The sequence below is a fragment of the Perca flavescens genome, chromosome 3 (genome assembly GCF_004354835.1).
Source record: "Perca flavescens isolate YP-PL-M2 chromosome 3, PFLA_1.0, whole genome shotgun sequence".
NCBI classification, from domain to species: domain Eukaryota; kingdom Metazoa; phylum Chordata; class Actinopteri; order Perciformes; family Percidae; genus Perca; species Perca flavescens.
The window spans coordinates 38,058,479-38,075,346 of NC_041333.1; the positions used below are offsets into that span (position 1 = coordinate 38,058,479).

The 16,868-nt window shown below is 40.8% G+C and overlaps 4 non-coding genes across 4 annotated transcripts; all 4 read right to left on the minus strand.

Annotated features, from left to right (window-relative positions):
- Positions 1-5,107: 5,107 nt before the first annotated feature.
- Positions 5,108-5,199, minus strand: trnar-ucu (transfer RNA arginine (anticodon UCU)). Its single transcript is given in 2 exon segments — positions 5,108-5,143; positions 5,163-5,199. It is a non-coding gene; the product is annotated as a tRNA-Arg (tRNA).
- Positions 5,200-6,186: 987 nt separating this feature from the next.
- On the minus strand, positions 6,187-6,278 carry trnar-ucu (transfer RNA arginine (anticodon UCU)). Its single transcript is given in 2 exon segments — positions 6,187-6,222; positions 6,242-6,278. It is a non-coding gene; the product is annotated as a tRNA-Arg (tRNA).
- A 533-nt stretch (positions 6,279-6,811) lies between these two features.
- Positions 6,812-6,903, minus strand: trnar-ucu (transfer RNA arginine (anticodon UCU)). Its single transcript has 2 exons — positions 6,867-6,903; positions 6,812-6,846 (listed from the first exon to the last, which is right to left on the minus strand). It is a non-coding gene; the product is annotated as a tRNA-Arg (tRNA).
- A 3,393-nt stretch (positions 6,904-10,296) lies between these two features.
- On the minus strand, positions 10,297-10,388 carry trnar-ucu (transfer RNA arginine (anticodon UCU)). Its single transcript is given in 2 exon segments — positions 10,297-10,332; positions 10,352-10,388. It is a non-coding gene; the product is annotated as a tRNA-Arg (tRNA).
- Positions 10,389-16,868: the final 6,480 nt, after the last annotated feature.

Consider the following 16,868-nt stretch of genomic DNA (forward strand, 5'->3'; position numbering starts at 1 on the left):
TGGGGTTTCCATGGGAACATGTGACCCTGTGGTGCAATAGACAGTGCGTTGGACTTCTAGCTGAACACTGGAGCAGTTATTCAAAGGTTGTGGGTTTGAGTCCCACCAGAGTAGTCTTTACAGTCTGCACGAAAGCTGCACAAACACAAACCAAAGGTCTGGTTTGTGCAGCAGGGTTAGAAGGTTTAGGTTCGTCCAGACTTTCCTCAGATCCAATGTCTGCAGTTGGACTTCTTCAGTGTTATGTTTTGTCTTTAAAGCGCCCATATTATGCTCATATTCAGGTTCATAATTGTATTTTGAGGTTATATCAGAATAGGTTTACATGGTTTAATTTTCAAAAAACATTATATTTTTGTCGTACTGCACATTGCCGCAGCTCCTCTTTTCACCCTGTGTGTTGAGCTCTCTGTTTTAGCTACAGAGTGAGACATCTCACTGCTGTAACATCTTTGTTGTCAGTCGCACATGTGCAGTACCTTGGTAAAGATCATATCAGCTAGCTAGCTGTTTAAACAACTTTAGTCAGTACAAGGCAGGATTAGCCGGGAGACTTCTTCTAAATGAGGGCGCAGGTCACACTTTTGCGTGGAATACCTGCAGACGAGGGACATGGAAGTAGTTCTTTTGTAGATTATGGTGAACTAGTGTGTGTCGAGCGAGGCCTCGTTTCGGCCACTAAGGTCTATATAAAAGAGACTTCAGATACAGTATTAGGGGACCACTAAGGTCTATATAAAAGAGACTTCAGATACAGTATTAGGGGACCACTAAGGTCTATATAAAAGAGACTTCAGATACAGTATTAGGGGACCACTAAGGTCTATATAAAAGAGACTTCAGATACAGTATTAGGGGACCACTAAGGTCTATATAAAAGAGACTTCAGATACAGTATTAGGGGACCACTAAGGTCTATATAAAAGAGACTTCAGATACAGTATTAGGGGACCACTAAGGTCTATATAAAAGAGACTTCAGATACAGTATTAGGGGACCACTAAGGTCTATATAAAATGATCCAAAAAGCAGCATGGCATAGGACCTTTAAAGACGTTTATTTTTGAGTTACTTTCCTATAAATCAACAGATTTTTACAGTATAATACCAACAAGAAAAGACCCAACATCCACAGTCAGACACCACTCAAAATCTGACTTTAGACTGACAAAGAAAACAAAATAATTCCTTTCTGCTGAAAGCCTAATAGTTAGTTTCTCTTTTCTAGGAGCCGTTTGTTTTGCAGCTATGAGCAGCGTCTACACGTCCTTTGTGCATTGCTTTGTGGGACAATGGCGTCCATCGACAGCCGACTCCACAATGGGTCGCATTCAGGCATCGCGCTGACTGTTCTCATTGTACTTCACTTTGTTTTTCCGACGCATACCATACTTCACGCTCTAAAATCTGCTCCGAGTGTGTGTCCTGTGTATGTGAGACACATCAACAAAGTGCCGACTAACCCTAAAAGACCACGAACATAACAGATGAAAGTCCTGATGTAGCAACATTCATGCTGCAAACAATTTGTTCAAATGATATTTTCCAGAAAAAAACATATTAGTCTCATAATCAGGCCCATGTGGTAAATTGACAAAAATGGACAAAAGGCTCGCATGATTTCATAATCCCCGCATTTTTGTTGCAATAAAGTCCCATAATACATCTTAGCAGAAAGTTGGAAAATGTTGCATTTTACTCATAGACAGTATATAATGGACCAATAGACCCCGTGTCTCTGGACGGAGACCAGTGAAGGATATTAGAAGCACTTTTCCGGTGATCTCTTCCTTTACTGAGCAGCCTCCAACCGACAGAGACAACGTAGATGTGACGTGAGCAACGTGTCTGAAAGTGTGAAGTCTTCTGGTAGCTGTGAGAGAGAAATCTCAATCATTCCCAATCTTACAGAGACGGAGAGTGTAGGTATATGTAAGGAGATAACATAGACACAGGCTAATTACTGATCACTAACATGCTAGTTAACATTAGTAATTACTGATCACTAACATGCTAGTTAACATTAGTAATTACTGATCACTAACATGCTAGTTAACATTAGTAATTACTGATCACTAACATGCTAGTTAACATTAGTAATTACTGATCACTAACATGATAGTTAACATTAGTAATTAAACCTAAACAGATAATGGAAGTCCAAACTGCCTGTGAGCTTCTCCTGTACTATACGGTAATTCCTCTACTGTGTGACAGTAAGTCTCGTGGTTATGACCTAATCGTTAGCCTAATTTTTATAAAAGCGTCTGCTACGGAGCCATAACGTGAGCTACAAGGTAATGGAGCCTTTTATACATTGTCGTGTTTCTTTAGAAATAAACAACGGACAAACAGAGTCTTTAAACGCTTCAGATGTAAAGTTATTCTCTGTCAAAGTGACGTCAGAATGAATGGGAGTCAATGGGATGCTAACGGGAGGTGATGGCTAGGTAGCATCATAATGGCGCCATAGGAGGTTCGAGTTGTGAAGCGAAGCTCACCCTCCCTTGGTTTTACTTCACACAAGAGCAGCCATTTTCCTCCTGTTGCCATGGGAACTTTATGAAGTGACGTAATTAAGCGACGTGAACATAATCTAAAAGCAGGGTGTTGGGGGGGGGTGGGGGAAATCACTTTTTTTTCACTTTTTCATCAAACTGCAGTTTTTGCAATTTCATCGCATACATTTTTTTTTGCGCATTTTGTTGACATATTTTTTGGCTTTTTTCACTGTTTTGCCATTTTTCCGCTTTTTTAGACAAATTTGTCGCTTTTTGCGGCATTTTTGCGCCTTTCTCCTATGACGGCTAAGCAGGGTTGGGTATCGTTTGGGTTTTTTCCGATACCGGTGCTAAGTCTGTACTTTTAAAACGGTGCCGGTGCCTAAACGGTGCCTGAACCGATACTTTTTAAGAAAGTAAAAAAACAGAAGAAAAAAAACAAAAAACAGTCGGCGACATTTAAGAACAACTTGTTCATTACTACGGCCATATGTCCAAAATAAATTATGTATTAGTAATTTAATAACTATAACTTATAATAAACAATAACTTATTTCAACAGTAAATTGCTGTTGAATGACAAAAACAACCACCAGGTGGGAAAAGTGTATTTTACAACAACTTTGAATGCACCGCGAAGCTGTAGGTTACCAGTGATTAATCCAGCTGCTAGCTAAAGCTAGGCTAACGTTACCTGCTGTCGAGTGTAGTGTAAAGTCAGGCACCGAAATAAGGCACCGAAATTTTCGTTCTTATTCGGTCTCATTACTACCGTTTACGTCGGAACCGGTGCCCTATTGGCACCGAGTTTCGGTACCCAACCCTACGGCTAAGGGACTTTTTTTGCAGTTTTTGGGGGGCTTCGTGAGGCCCAAATAGTAAGTAAGAAAAGCTTCATCGCATAAAATTGCATAAATATCATATAGCATATTCCATCGCATTTTTTAAGAAAACATGCCACATAATTGGTTGGTTTTATTGCAGTATCTGAAGGTTGACTGGTGGAACTCAAACCCACAACCTTTGAATCACTTCTTCAGAGCTGTTTTTGCCATTTTTCCCGACGTTTGTCGTTTTTTTTTACTATTTTGTCGCTATTTTTAGACAAATTTGTTACTTTTTGCAGCATTTTTGGCACTCAACGTTTTTGTTCCTTTCTGCTATGACGGCTAAGGAACTTTTTTTGCCGAGTTTTTGGGGGGCTTCATGAGGCCCAAATAGTAAGTAAGAGAAGCTTCAACGCATAAAATTGCATAAATATCATATAACATATTCCATCGCATTTTTTAAGAAAACGTGCCGCATAATCAGGGATTTTTTGCCCGCAACAATCACAAAATGATGTCCTATCTGTCTCTCTCTCTCTCGTAATGTAGCGGGCTCTTCCTCGGCCCGCGCTACACCCTACCGTGCTTTTTCGTAATCCTGCTGACAGACAAACAAAACCGAACTGGAAACGTGACGTGGGAACGTCTTTAGTTCTGTTGGGTATATTTGGTCCTAAAACCAACTACAGGACACAATAAAATGTACGTTTTATGTAAGAAATATCCTTCAAAACAACAAACAGACGCACAAATGGTGCACGTCATTAGTGCGAAGGCTAAATATAAGCGCAGCCCTTGATCCTGCTGGGTTGTGTCCTATTCTGTCCTATTGTCCTGTGTTGCATTGTGGGAAGCCTCTCGGTGGATAGTTGAACCGTCGATGTGAGACCCTTAAATCTGTTGTCAGCTGCTGCAGAGAAAGAACTGTAAAACCACACCTCTGTGTGCGTGTCTGTGTGTGTGTGTCTGTGGGAATTCCCTCTATGTATTTGTGTGTGTGTGTGTGTGTGTGTGTGTGTGTGTGTGTGTGTGTGTGTGTGTGTGTGCGTCACAAATTAGTGGAAAGAAACCAAATGATAGAGACATAACGTGTTTTATGGAGAGACTGGAATGAGAGAGCGAGCAGTGATTCATGATGGGAATGTACAGAGAGACCGCACGACGTGTCCAACACACACACACACACACACACACACACACACACAGAACATTAGAGCATTGTTTCTATCAGGGATGTCCCGATCAGTTGTTTTTTGCCACTTTTTCTTACGTTTTTGTCGCTTCTTTCTGTGTTTTTACCTCATTTTTGAGTTTGTTTGACAATACAACGACAATTTAACAAGAAGTGACATCACCCAACATCACTCAGAGCACCTTTAACTTTGTTGCAAGCTATACGAGACTGAACAGATACTGGTGAGTGTCTGCTTCATGTCGGTTTGAGAGTGCGGGCATCCAGGCAGCCTGGCGGTGCGTTTGTGGCGTGTGGTTAAAGGCAGCGATGGCTACAAGGTGATGCATACGGGCGGAGTAAGGTAAACGGGCTAACTAGCCAATCCCAGATCAGTTTAAAAAAATGCCAATACTGTGATCGGGACATCTTCAGTTGCTATAGGACCCAACGATTAATCTGAAGACCACTTTGCTCTTGACATTTTGGTGAATGTCCCTTTCCACAGACTGACAAATGTGAGACTCAGACTCACCATCTGGAAGTAAAACGCATTACTTTGGAACAAGAGCAATCCTACTTTATACTATATTGCAGTATCTAAAGGTCGACTCTGATGGGACTCGAACCCACAACCTTTGAATCACTTCTTCAGAGATTAACTAGAAGTCCAATGCGCTATCCATTGCGCCACAGAGCCTCTGGGAGAAAGGGGAAACCCCACAACACATGAACTCAACACCAAGCTTTCCATGAAATCACACTGCTGCACATTCAACTACAGAATGACCTATTTACATATTTTTCAACGTATCTGGTGCTTTTTTTGACATATTTGTTGCTCTTTCAACGGTTTGGTTGCTTTTTTCCAAGTATTTGTTGCTTCTTTTTTTTCTCTCGATGTTTCTGATGCTTTCTTCAATGTTTTTGCCATTTTTCCCGACGTTTGTCGTATTTTTTTTACTATTTTGTCGCTATTTTTGGACAAATTTGTCACTTTTTGCAGCATTTTTGGGCACTTTTTTCAACGTTTTTGTCCCTTTCTGCTATGACGGCTAAGGAACATTTTTGCCGACTTTTGGGGGGCTTTATGACGCCCAAACAGTAAGTAAGAGAAGCTATGTGAGACATGCAATAATACAGTCAATATATTTGACTTTTTCTCTTCAATAAAAGCAGTAAACTATACATGTCTGGCTCTCAGAGAAGTTGAGTTTGACGTTTTAAACATTAAAACCCTTTAAATCACAACGCCACGTGAAAACCACTATGCTCTTGACATTTTGGTGATTTGTCCCTTCCCACAGACTGACAAACGTGCGACTCAGACTCACAATCTGGAAGTAAACTCATTACTTTGGATCGGATTTCCTACAAAGGGATCCAATCCTACTTTGCCGGTATCTAAAGTCGACTCTGGTTGTTATTTTTTTCCAAGTATTTGTCACTTTTTTTCCGATGTTTCTTCAATTTTTTTGCCATTTTTCCCCACGTTTGTTGTTTTTTGACAATTTTGTCGCTTTATTTAGCAGCATTTTGGGCACTTTTTTCAACAATAACGTGCGACTCAGACTCACAATCTGGAAGTAAACTCATTACTTGAGATCAAAGTGATCCATTTCCTACAAAGGGATCCAAATCCTACTTTGCCGGTTCAGTTCTAATCTAATTCTAATCATCTAAAGGTCGACTCTGGTGGGACTCGAACCCACAACCTTTGAATCACTTCTTCAGAGATTAACTAGAAGTCCAACGCGCTATCCATTGCGCCACAGAGCCTACGGGAGAAACAGGAAACCCCACAACACATGAACTCAACACCAAGCTTTCCATGACATCACACTGCTGCATGTTGAACTACAGAATGACCAATTTACATATTACTGGAACTACAAACTGCACGTTTCCTTCTCCTCAACCATATGTGACAAACATAAAAGGCCCGAGAGCCAAACCCAGCCCGCTTATCTAATTAGGTTCACAATACATTTTGGCCCACCTAGTTTTGGGAAGTTTTTGGTGCTTTTTTTGCTCTTTCAACGTTTTGGTTGCTTTTTTCCAAGTATTTGTCACTTTTTTTCCGATGTTTCTTCAATTTTTTTGCCATTTTTCCCCACGTTTGTTGTTTTTTGACAATTTTGTCGCTATATTTAGCAGCATTTTGGGCACTTTTTTCAACAATAACGTGCGACTCAGACTCACAATCTGGAAGTAAACTCATTACTTCGGATCAAAGTGATCCATTTCCTACAAAGGGATCCAAATCCTACTTTGCCGGTTCAGTTCTAATCTAATTCTAATCATCTAAAGGTCGACTCTGGTGGGACTCGAACCCACAACCTTGGAATCACTTCTTCAGAGATTAACTAGAAGTCCAACACGCTATCCATTGCGCCACAGAGCCTATGGGAGAAACAGGAATACTATAATAATACAGTCAATATATTGACTTTTTCTCTTCAATAAAAGCAGTAAACTATACATGTCTGGGTCTTAGAGAAGTTGAGTTAAACATTAAAACCCTTTAAATCACAACGCCGCGTGAAAAACTCAACTCAACAAACTCCAAGTTTAACTGGAAGTCGTTATTTTTTAGCAAATATTATTTTAAGGAGAATTCTACGGTGATGTTAGAGTTTGAAAGTTTACTTTCACCTTTATTGCCACACTTAAAGTTCAACTCAGGGGGGACTCGAACCCACAACCTTCTAATCACTTGTACTGGGGGATGAACCAATGCACCACTGAGCCACTGGGTGAAGGAAATAATGAGTCACAAAAAACACAAAGCATGAAGGGATTGATTTGACCTTAATTTACAAACAACCTATGGGAGAGATTTTTGGGCAAAAAAAACGCCAGAGCAGCAAGGCATCAAATAAAACAATCACGACTTTAAGTCCAAGCAAATCCATCCGGCAGTCCAGCTTCTTCATTTGAAGTGCGTCCAACGCTGTGTGTGTGTGTGTGTGTGTGTGTGTGTGTGTGTGTGTCAGCATGCATATTTTCTGTATGTATCATTGCATTAATGTGTGTGTTGCTTAAATTGTTTACTGTCTTGCTCTGAGGTTGGAGCCACTGCGGTATACATCCGTCGCCTGACACACACACACACACACACACACACACACACACACTTTACGTCACAGTAGAGCCTCTGTCCAACCTCAGACGACGCTAAATTGCTGCGCTAATTATTATAAATGACAAACACTGGTCGACGAGGAAACGATCCTCCCACATCCCATAATTATCCCGCATGGGCTCGATATTAAAACTGCTTTCAAATACTTTGGGTGGTGGTTGGTTTGGGGGTGCGCTTGATTTCTGTTTGCCCGTGAAATCAATGGCTCCTTGTGTTTAAAGAATAATTAAATCTATTATGCTGTTACATACATGTACAGTCAGGCTCACTGCTGCCTTTGAATCATATCTCCTGTGATTAACTTGTCTTCTGTTGTAAGGTTATGTTATCCAAATCAACCCAACATCCCTGCACATCCCTCAGTATGTTTTGCACATTCATACAGCATCTTTTTTATTAACCCTCCTGTTGCCTTCGGGTCCAATTTGACCCATTTTCAATCAGAAATTTGGGTTTCTTTCAAACTAATTTTCCAAAAAAGTAACGTGGATGGTTCCAGACCACGCTCTTCACAAGTCAAATGAATGATCAGTTCACTACATTCAATTAAATTTGGATGTTTTAGTCAATTATATAGCATTTGAAGAACGTTGAAAAAAGTGTAAGAAATGTCAAAAAAAAAGTGACAAATGTAAAAAATTAATAAAAATGCTTTAACAATTTTAAAAACTTGAAAAAATTGACAAAAACATTGAGTAAAGCCACAAAAAGTGTCGAAAAAAACCCTGCACCTCCTAGCCTATGCAATAAAAAGCTACTCTTTTTAAATATGTGTCTTATTCGGTTGCATGTTTTCATACATAAAGCATCTTTACACACATAACCAGAGCTCAATACTTGATGACTGCAGTTATATTTTATGTTGTCTTGATTTAGGTGTTTTTAGTGCTCGTTTAATAGGGTTGTTAATCTGGGTCTTCAAGTTAATTACAGCACACCATAGTCAACTTACAGTTTTTAACAATCACTATGACAATTTTTTCAATACTTTTAACAACTTTCCTAAACTCTTAACGCACCAACACACCTACAACACACGGTTGGCAAAACAGTTAATTTCATGCTCAAAATCACACATTGTAAACTAAACTCCAACACTGATTTTCAAAATACAATAATTCACTAACACAATACACTATGTCTACCAAAACAATGCAATCATGTCTCAAAATCAAATAATTCTTCCAAAACACTAACACATGTTCTCTCCCAACAGGAATATTTAGTCAATCATAGCACAATGTCATAAAAACACTAACATCAGATGGAATTACAGAAACTGCGTCATTTTAAATGTGTCAGTCAGGTCTGCCCTTATACAACAGACAATAGTATATTGTATTGATCATAGATTGTGTTTTGTGCTGCAGTTTCTCTTGAAGTCTCTCTGCATTTTTGTTTTGTTGGGTTTAGTAAATGCATGCATATTTTCTTTTACTGTAAAGATAATTTTTTGGGCTTTTCCACCTTTATTTGACAGGACAGCTAGTTGAGAAGGGGGAGAGAGAGAGGGGGGAAGACATGCAGGAAATCATCACAAGTTGGATTTGAACCCTGGACCTCTGTGTTGAGACATAAACCTCTAAGCATATGTGCACTGGCTCTACCCACTGATCCAACCCGGCCACCATTTTCTTTCTTTTGCTGCAGAGATTCAATACAAAAAATGATTGACCCATCTCAGAGTAGCTTTATAGAATGTACGGTTTATGAAAAAAAGGAGACAGAGACAGAATTGTCCTGGTACTCCTCTTCCTCTCCCTCGTGAAGGCATTTTTCTTATTTTCTGTGTTCATCTACAGTATATTGTTCAAATAGTTTTACTGTAATACCATATGATCATGGGATTGAAAGAACCTCAACACCTGAGTGTGTTTCCTAGAAGGGAATCAGCTGGGATTGATCTATAACTTCAATCAGCTGTTTCTCAATAAATGCATGTATAAAATGCAGGGGATATATTTGTGTTTCAATTTACAATATGATCAGCTGTTCACTTTGACTTTAGCCTATAAGTTAGGTTTAGAACATGATGTTATCTGTTCTGACATACAGTGTGAAAGCATTTGTAAAGTGGTCAGTAAAGATCCATTGTTTTGGTCTTGGTGGAGCTTGTGTGTTAAAGAAGTTCAAGCATTTTAAATTTGTGTTAACTGAATGCATTTTGTGTCAAAACAACAAGAAATGTGTTAATTGTATAGCCTACACAGACAGATGTTGTGCTAACTGTGTTAAGAGTTTAGGAAAGTTGTTAAAAGTATTGAAAAAAGTGCCATAGCCATCGTAAAAAAATGTAATTCAAATAAACACGTCTATTTTATCGATGGATTAAAAAAAGCATATAGCGCTGGACTCGGTTGGGACCAACTAGAATATTTGGCGAGGCCAAAGGCCGAGTCAAGTCCTTAAGGCCAACAATCTCAGACTTTTACTAAAAGCTTAGCACAGTTTGAAGGTTCCCTGCTGCCTTTTGTCGTTCATTTACATATCTAAAGGTCAACTCAACGATGTAGCTGAAGCACATCTCTCGCTCCATGGACTCAAAGTCACAACCTTAAAGTAAAAACCATTATTTTGGCATTGAAGGTCTTAATTCAACAGAAATCCTACTTTGCCGATTGAGTTCCTGCCTTTATTGCAGTATCTAAAGTACGACTCTGGTGGGACTCGAACCCACAACCTTTGAATCACTTCGTTAGAGATTACCTAGAAGTCCAACGCGCTATCCATTGCGCCACAGAGCCTCTGGGAGTCAGACATAATTAGTCAAACATAGCACAAAGCATGATGGGATTCATTTGCACTGTAATTCTACCGTTTAAATGTTCACTGCTGCTTTTTGTCAGCTCTGAAGTTCAACTTCACTGGAACTTAAACGGAAAACGGTGTACATTTCTGCACCAAAATGTCTCTTTTACATATTACTGAAACTGTACACTCAAACCCTTCCACTAAGTCAACAACCTTTCAGGTTAACTGGAAGTAAGTCCATTCATTTAGCGTCACGTAGTCTCGCATTGCCAGCAAATCCCATAAAAAAAGGCCAACAAAACCAACAATGTGTTAGTCCGTCTCTCAATACTGTCTGACTTCCTGTTCTGTCATTGGTTCCTACTGAGGATGTACATTTTTAAAAAACACAAATATATATAGTTTCATCAGCAATGTCCTAGTCTCGCATGTCCAGCTCTATCTCCGCAGCGCTGTGGAAGAAGGTCTGGCTACACCACAGATGCATTCTGTGATGGGGGAATATAACTCTTTGTTGTTTGCATGTTTCTTTAAACCAATCACAGCGGTCTTGGGTGGGGCTAAGCTCTGGACGCAGCCACGGTGGCTCTGCTAAATAGTCTCAGGAAGGAACTTGTTCTGGTGGAACATTTGACAATATTAACAGAAGTTAACTGTTGACACAACACAGTAACGTGAGCTATTTAACTGAGCTGATACATGGTTAAACCTCATTGGCTCTTACCAGTGTATCTCCGTGTGTACTTGGTCCACAGCAATCCCACCGATCGGTCCCAAAACCTCCCAGTTAGAGAGGTAAACATATTCTCTGTTAATCTTTACAATCATTCCCTGAAAGAACCGAGCAGGCCTGACTTGTTGCACCGTCCAAATCTTCTTTAAAGGCCCTGAAAGCCCCACACAGGTGTTTTCAGTTAACCTGGCTGATTGGAGTTCTTCCTGTGTGTGCCCGTGTTTAGACTGATTGAACGACATCTTCCTAATGCTGCGTTCCAGGCAACTCAAGTGACTCGTGTTTTCACGACCTTCTCCCAGAGAAAGTGCCCTGGAACGGCAGTCAAACCGGTAACTTACTAGCCGTGAACTGGTACCAGATGATTGTGCTCCCAGTTACAGTTTTTGACGTCTCACACACACACATAAACAAAAATGGCGACCCATGTTGATGCTGTACAGACGCCAGTGATTAACGGTGAGAAATAGACATAAATACACGTGAATAGGCAACGTAAAGTAATTCCGCACATTGTAATCAAAGCAATACACATACGATTGTGTACTACCACAGGTTATGTTTATTAAATGAAGCCCAAAATATGTCGCAGACTAGAAATCAGCTAGTATCAGCTAGCGTTAGCTAACGTCAACGTTAGGTAGCCGCTAGTTAACGATAGCTAGAAGGGCTTGTGGTGACTTTGCCTGGAACGCTACCAAGTCGTGAGTTGTGACTTGAAGTCGTAATTTACGGGCTAAACATTGTGTCTGGAACTCAGCAAGGGTCTCTTGTTAGGTCAGGACAAATGTCAGCTTTATCGTTCTTATTGGTAGAAAATATTTGCGAGATAATAAATTCCCATCCGAGCTTCAACCTGAGTATCAGTCAGAATAACTCAAATCCCCTGTTTGGGTTTTCAGAGGCTTTACAACTGAGCTGAGCGTTTGAAACCGTTCCCTATCACGGAAACAGAGCACTATAGAGTGTGTTCTTGTAGTGGTGTTTGAATTCTCCACGGTTAATTTCATTCATTATGTAGACGTTCAAATCAGCTGTTCTTGAACCAAAAACGCAGAGTTTCTGTTTCAAAGGTCCCATGACATGGTGCTCTTTGGATGCTTTTATATAGACCTTAGTGGTCCCCTAATACTGTATCTGAAGTCTCTTTTATATAGACCTTAGTGGTCCCCTAATACTGTATCTGAAGTCTCTTTTATATAGACCTTAGTGGTCCCCTAATACTGTATCTGAAGTCTCTTTTATATAGACCTTAGTGGTCCCCTAATACTGTACCTGAAGTCTCTTTTATATAGACCTTAGTGGTCCCCTAATACTGTATCTGAAGTCTCTTATATAGACCTTAGTGGTCCCCTAATACTGTATCTGAAGTCTCTTATATAGACCTTAGTGGTCCCCTAATACTGTATCTGAAGTCTCTTTTATATAGACCTTAGTGGTCCCCTAATACTGTATCTGAAGTCTCTTTTATATAGACCTTAGTGGTCCCCTAATACTGTATCTGAAGTCTCTTTTATATAGACCTTAGTGGTCCCCTAATACTGTATCTGAAGTCTCTTTTATATAGACCTTAGTGGTCCCCTAATACTGTATCTGAAGTCTCTTTTATATAGACCTTAGTGGTCCCCTAATACTGTATCTGAAGTCTCTTTTATATAGACCTTAGTGGTCCCCTAATACTGTATCTGAAGTCTCTTTTATATAGACCTTAGTGGTCCCCTAATACTGTATCTGAAGTCTCTTTTATATAGACCTTAGTGGTCCCCTAATACTGTATCTGAAGTCTCTTTTATATAGACCTTAGTGGTCCCCTAATACTGTATCTGAAGTCTCTTTCCCGAAATTCAGCCTTGGTGCCGAATTACAGCCACTACAGCCAGTCCCACAATTTACACCTATCACCATTTCTAGCCACTGGGGGACCATAGGCAGGCTGGGTGAACTCATATTAATGTTAAAATACCTCATAAAGTGACATTTTCAAGCCATGGGACCTTTAAACCTCCTCCCTAAAAAGGGCCCCAGGACTCCCATGCACAGTCCAAAGCCTGTTGTCATTAGTTGCAATGTCTAAAGGCCAACTCCTGTGGGACTTGAACCCACAAGCTTTGAGTCACTTCTTTAGAGAGTAACTAGAAGTCCAATGCACTGTCCTTTGCACCACAGATCCTCACATTCCTCTGCTACGGAAGAGAGCGAGTTTATAGAACAGAGAGAAGTGAAAGGGGGAGAGAAACAAGAATGGAAATGTGTGTTTTTGAAGGAGAGGATTGTTTGGATTGATGGAGGGAGAGGGCAGAGGAGGTGTGAAAGAGAAGGAGAAGGGGGGAGAGAGGAAGAGGTTTCAGTGTCTCCAAACAAACTGACTTCCATGTTGAAAATTCTGCTTGATGTTTATTATTCTGACAAACTTTCTCCATCCCTCGCTCCTTTCCTCTGACTCGCTGCAGTCTGTGAGTTTCTCTGCAACTAATCTTTATTTAAAACAGACACGACGCACGGTACCGTGTACAGTTTTCAGCTTGCGCTCTCGGGGGACTCAGCCGGGCTTCTGATTGGTCGCCACGATCCAAAGTTTTTTTGAAAACTTGATGTAATTTTGAAAAACTTCTTATTGTGTTTGTGCGATGTACACAAAAGTATTAATAAAGAAAGAAGAATAAACAACGGAATGATGGAAGTAAACACAGACCTTGGATAGACAGACACAAGTGTGCGTCTTGCAAAGGATTATGGGATACAGAGGCAGCCACGCACACACATGCACACACACACACACACACACACACACAATTATAACTCCATTAGATTCTTTCTTAGGCAGTAATCGAAGGGCCTTATTGACGATTCGGCCTTGACACACACACACACGCAAACACATACACACACACACAAACACACACACACAGAAATACAAACGCACGAACGCACACACGCATACACAGACACACACGCACGTTTAAACACACATACGCATGCATGTGCAAACACACATACGCACGCATGCACGCACGCAAGCACACACACGCACGCACACACTCATGCACACGCACACACACCGCACACACGCATGCACACACACAAACATAAGCATGCAAGCACACACTCATGGACCCACACACACTCATGCACACGCACGCACACACACACACACACACAAATACACACACACATACACACATTATGGGATACGGAGGCACCCACACGCACTCATGCACACACACTCATGCACACGCACGCACACACACACAAATACACACACACATACACACATTATGGGATACGGAGGCACCCACACGCACACACACACACACACACACACACACACACACAATTATAACTCCATTAGATTTCTTCTTAGGCAGTAATCCAAGGGCCTTATTGACGATTTGGCCTTGACGAACACACACACACACGCACACACACACACACATACACAAAGCCAGGCGACAAAAGTACAAAGCCGATCCACTTTTCCACGTTGATAAAAGTATTACAATGAGAAAAAAATAATGGGACAAAAAGAAATCAAGGGACATTTAGAATAGATCAAAATGTGCGATTAATTGCGAGTTAACTATGACATTAATGCGATTAATCGCGATTAAATACTTTAATCGTTTGACAGCACTAAGAAATAGTGCCTCAAAACTCCTACTTAACTAACCCAAGGAAAATAATGAAGTGCAACCACAGAAAATGGACAAGTACAAGTGGCTCAAAACTGTACTTGAGTAAATGTACTTGGTTACATTCCTCCGCTGACTCTACTGAAGGACCCGTAATTAAAGGGAGGGAGGGAGGGAACCCCTGAGAGTTAAAGTACAAGTCTGCATTAAAACCTAATGAATACAAGATGGTTGTAACAAATGACTGAGCAAATCATCTCGATCCAGATCAGTTTGGATAGCTCAGTGTGTTTCAAAAAGGGAATTTAAGGGATGCATGGAGACTGCGACCTATATTTCGTTACATATGTGCCTGCACATTGTGTCAGTGACGATACAATTGAAGTGAATTGAACAAGAAGCAAGCATGCACGCTACATTACATGTCTGGGTAATGGACAAACATGACGATGAAAGAAGCTTTCAAACAATCACTAGATTGGAGAGCAGTTTGGGGCTTTTATTTTGAAAGACGATTTTTTTTATTCTTTTGTTTTCAGTTTTTATGATAATTACCATTTTCTCAGTTCATGTTTCTTCATGTGTATTATTATTTTTATTTTTTTCCATTTTTCTTTAAATAGCCAAAGTTTTGTCTTATTTTGGCGGGGTGTCCACAGAGCTGTAGTCGATTAGTCGTCAACTATTAAATGAACCGCCAACTATTTGGATAATCGATTATTCGGTTTGAGTCATTTTATATTAAAAAGTTAAACTTGCGTGATTGCTTTCTGTTGTTTCTAACACACACACACACAGAAACACACACACACAACACACACACACAACCCACACAGACACATAGAGACATACACACACACACGCATGCACACGCACACACACCAAGACACGCATGCACACGCACACACACCAAGACACACACACACGCACGCACACACACATACACACACTGAGAGAAACACACAGAGACACAAAGAGACACACACATATACAGACACACAAACACAGAGAAACACACACAGACACACAGAGACACACACACACACACACATACAGACACACACACACACACACACACACACACACACATACAGACACACAGAGACACACACACACACACACACACATATACATACAGATACACACACACACACACACACACACACACACACACACACACACTGAGAGACACACACAGAGACACACATATACACACACACACACACACACAGACACACAGACACACAGATATACACACACACAAACACACAGAGCCACAGACACACAGAGACACACACACACATACAGACACAAACACAGAGAAACACACAGACACACATACATACAGAAACACACAAAAAAACCTATATCTTGAAGCTACCCTGTCATATGGCTCCTTGTAGCTTAGCTTATTTAAAGCTAACGGACTTGCTCTTACTACTTGCTGTCTGGAGTTTAGACCTTCAGAGTTGAAAGCACTTCATTGTAAGTCGCTTTGGATACAAGCGTCAGCTAAATGACATGTAATGTAACACACACACACACACACACACACACACACAGAGATGTGGACAAACGAGACGTTTGAGGACGTCATCTTGGGTTTTTGGGAAACTCTGATCCACATTTTTCACCATTTTCTGACATTTTAAAGACCAAAACAACTCATCCATTCATCCAGAAAATAATCCGCACATCAATCCACGATGGAAGTCGTTGTTAGCGGCAGCCCTAACGTCCACCTGATCTCTCATATCTCTGATATCTCTGATATATGTACTGCTCTAACGCCGTTTGAGCAAATGCAACTCCACAATAAATCAACAAAGGAGAATTTCAGGGTACGAGCGCGTAAAAGTGAGCGTAAAGTGCGTAAAAAATAAAAATAAAAAGGAGTGTAGCCTACCTCGGTGGCGGTGGGGAGCGGAGACATGTAGCTACGTCCAGCAGCCGGAGAGTCCCCGCAGACCCCGCTGATCTCGGCCCCTCTCCCCTCCTCTTTCTCTCGGCGTTTTCTCCGGTCTTCCTGCTTCTTTAACCGGCCGCTCCGCACGCATCGGATCACACACTCTCCGAGCTTGCAACAACTTTCCACTCTCTCTCTCTCTCTC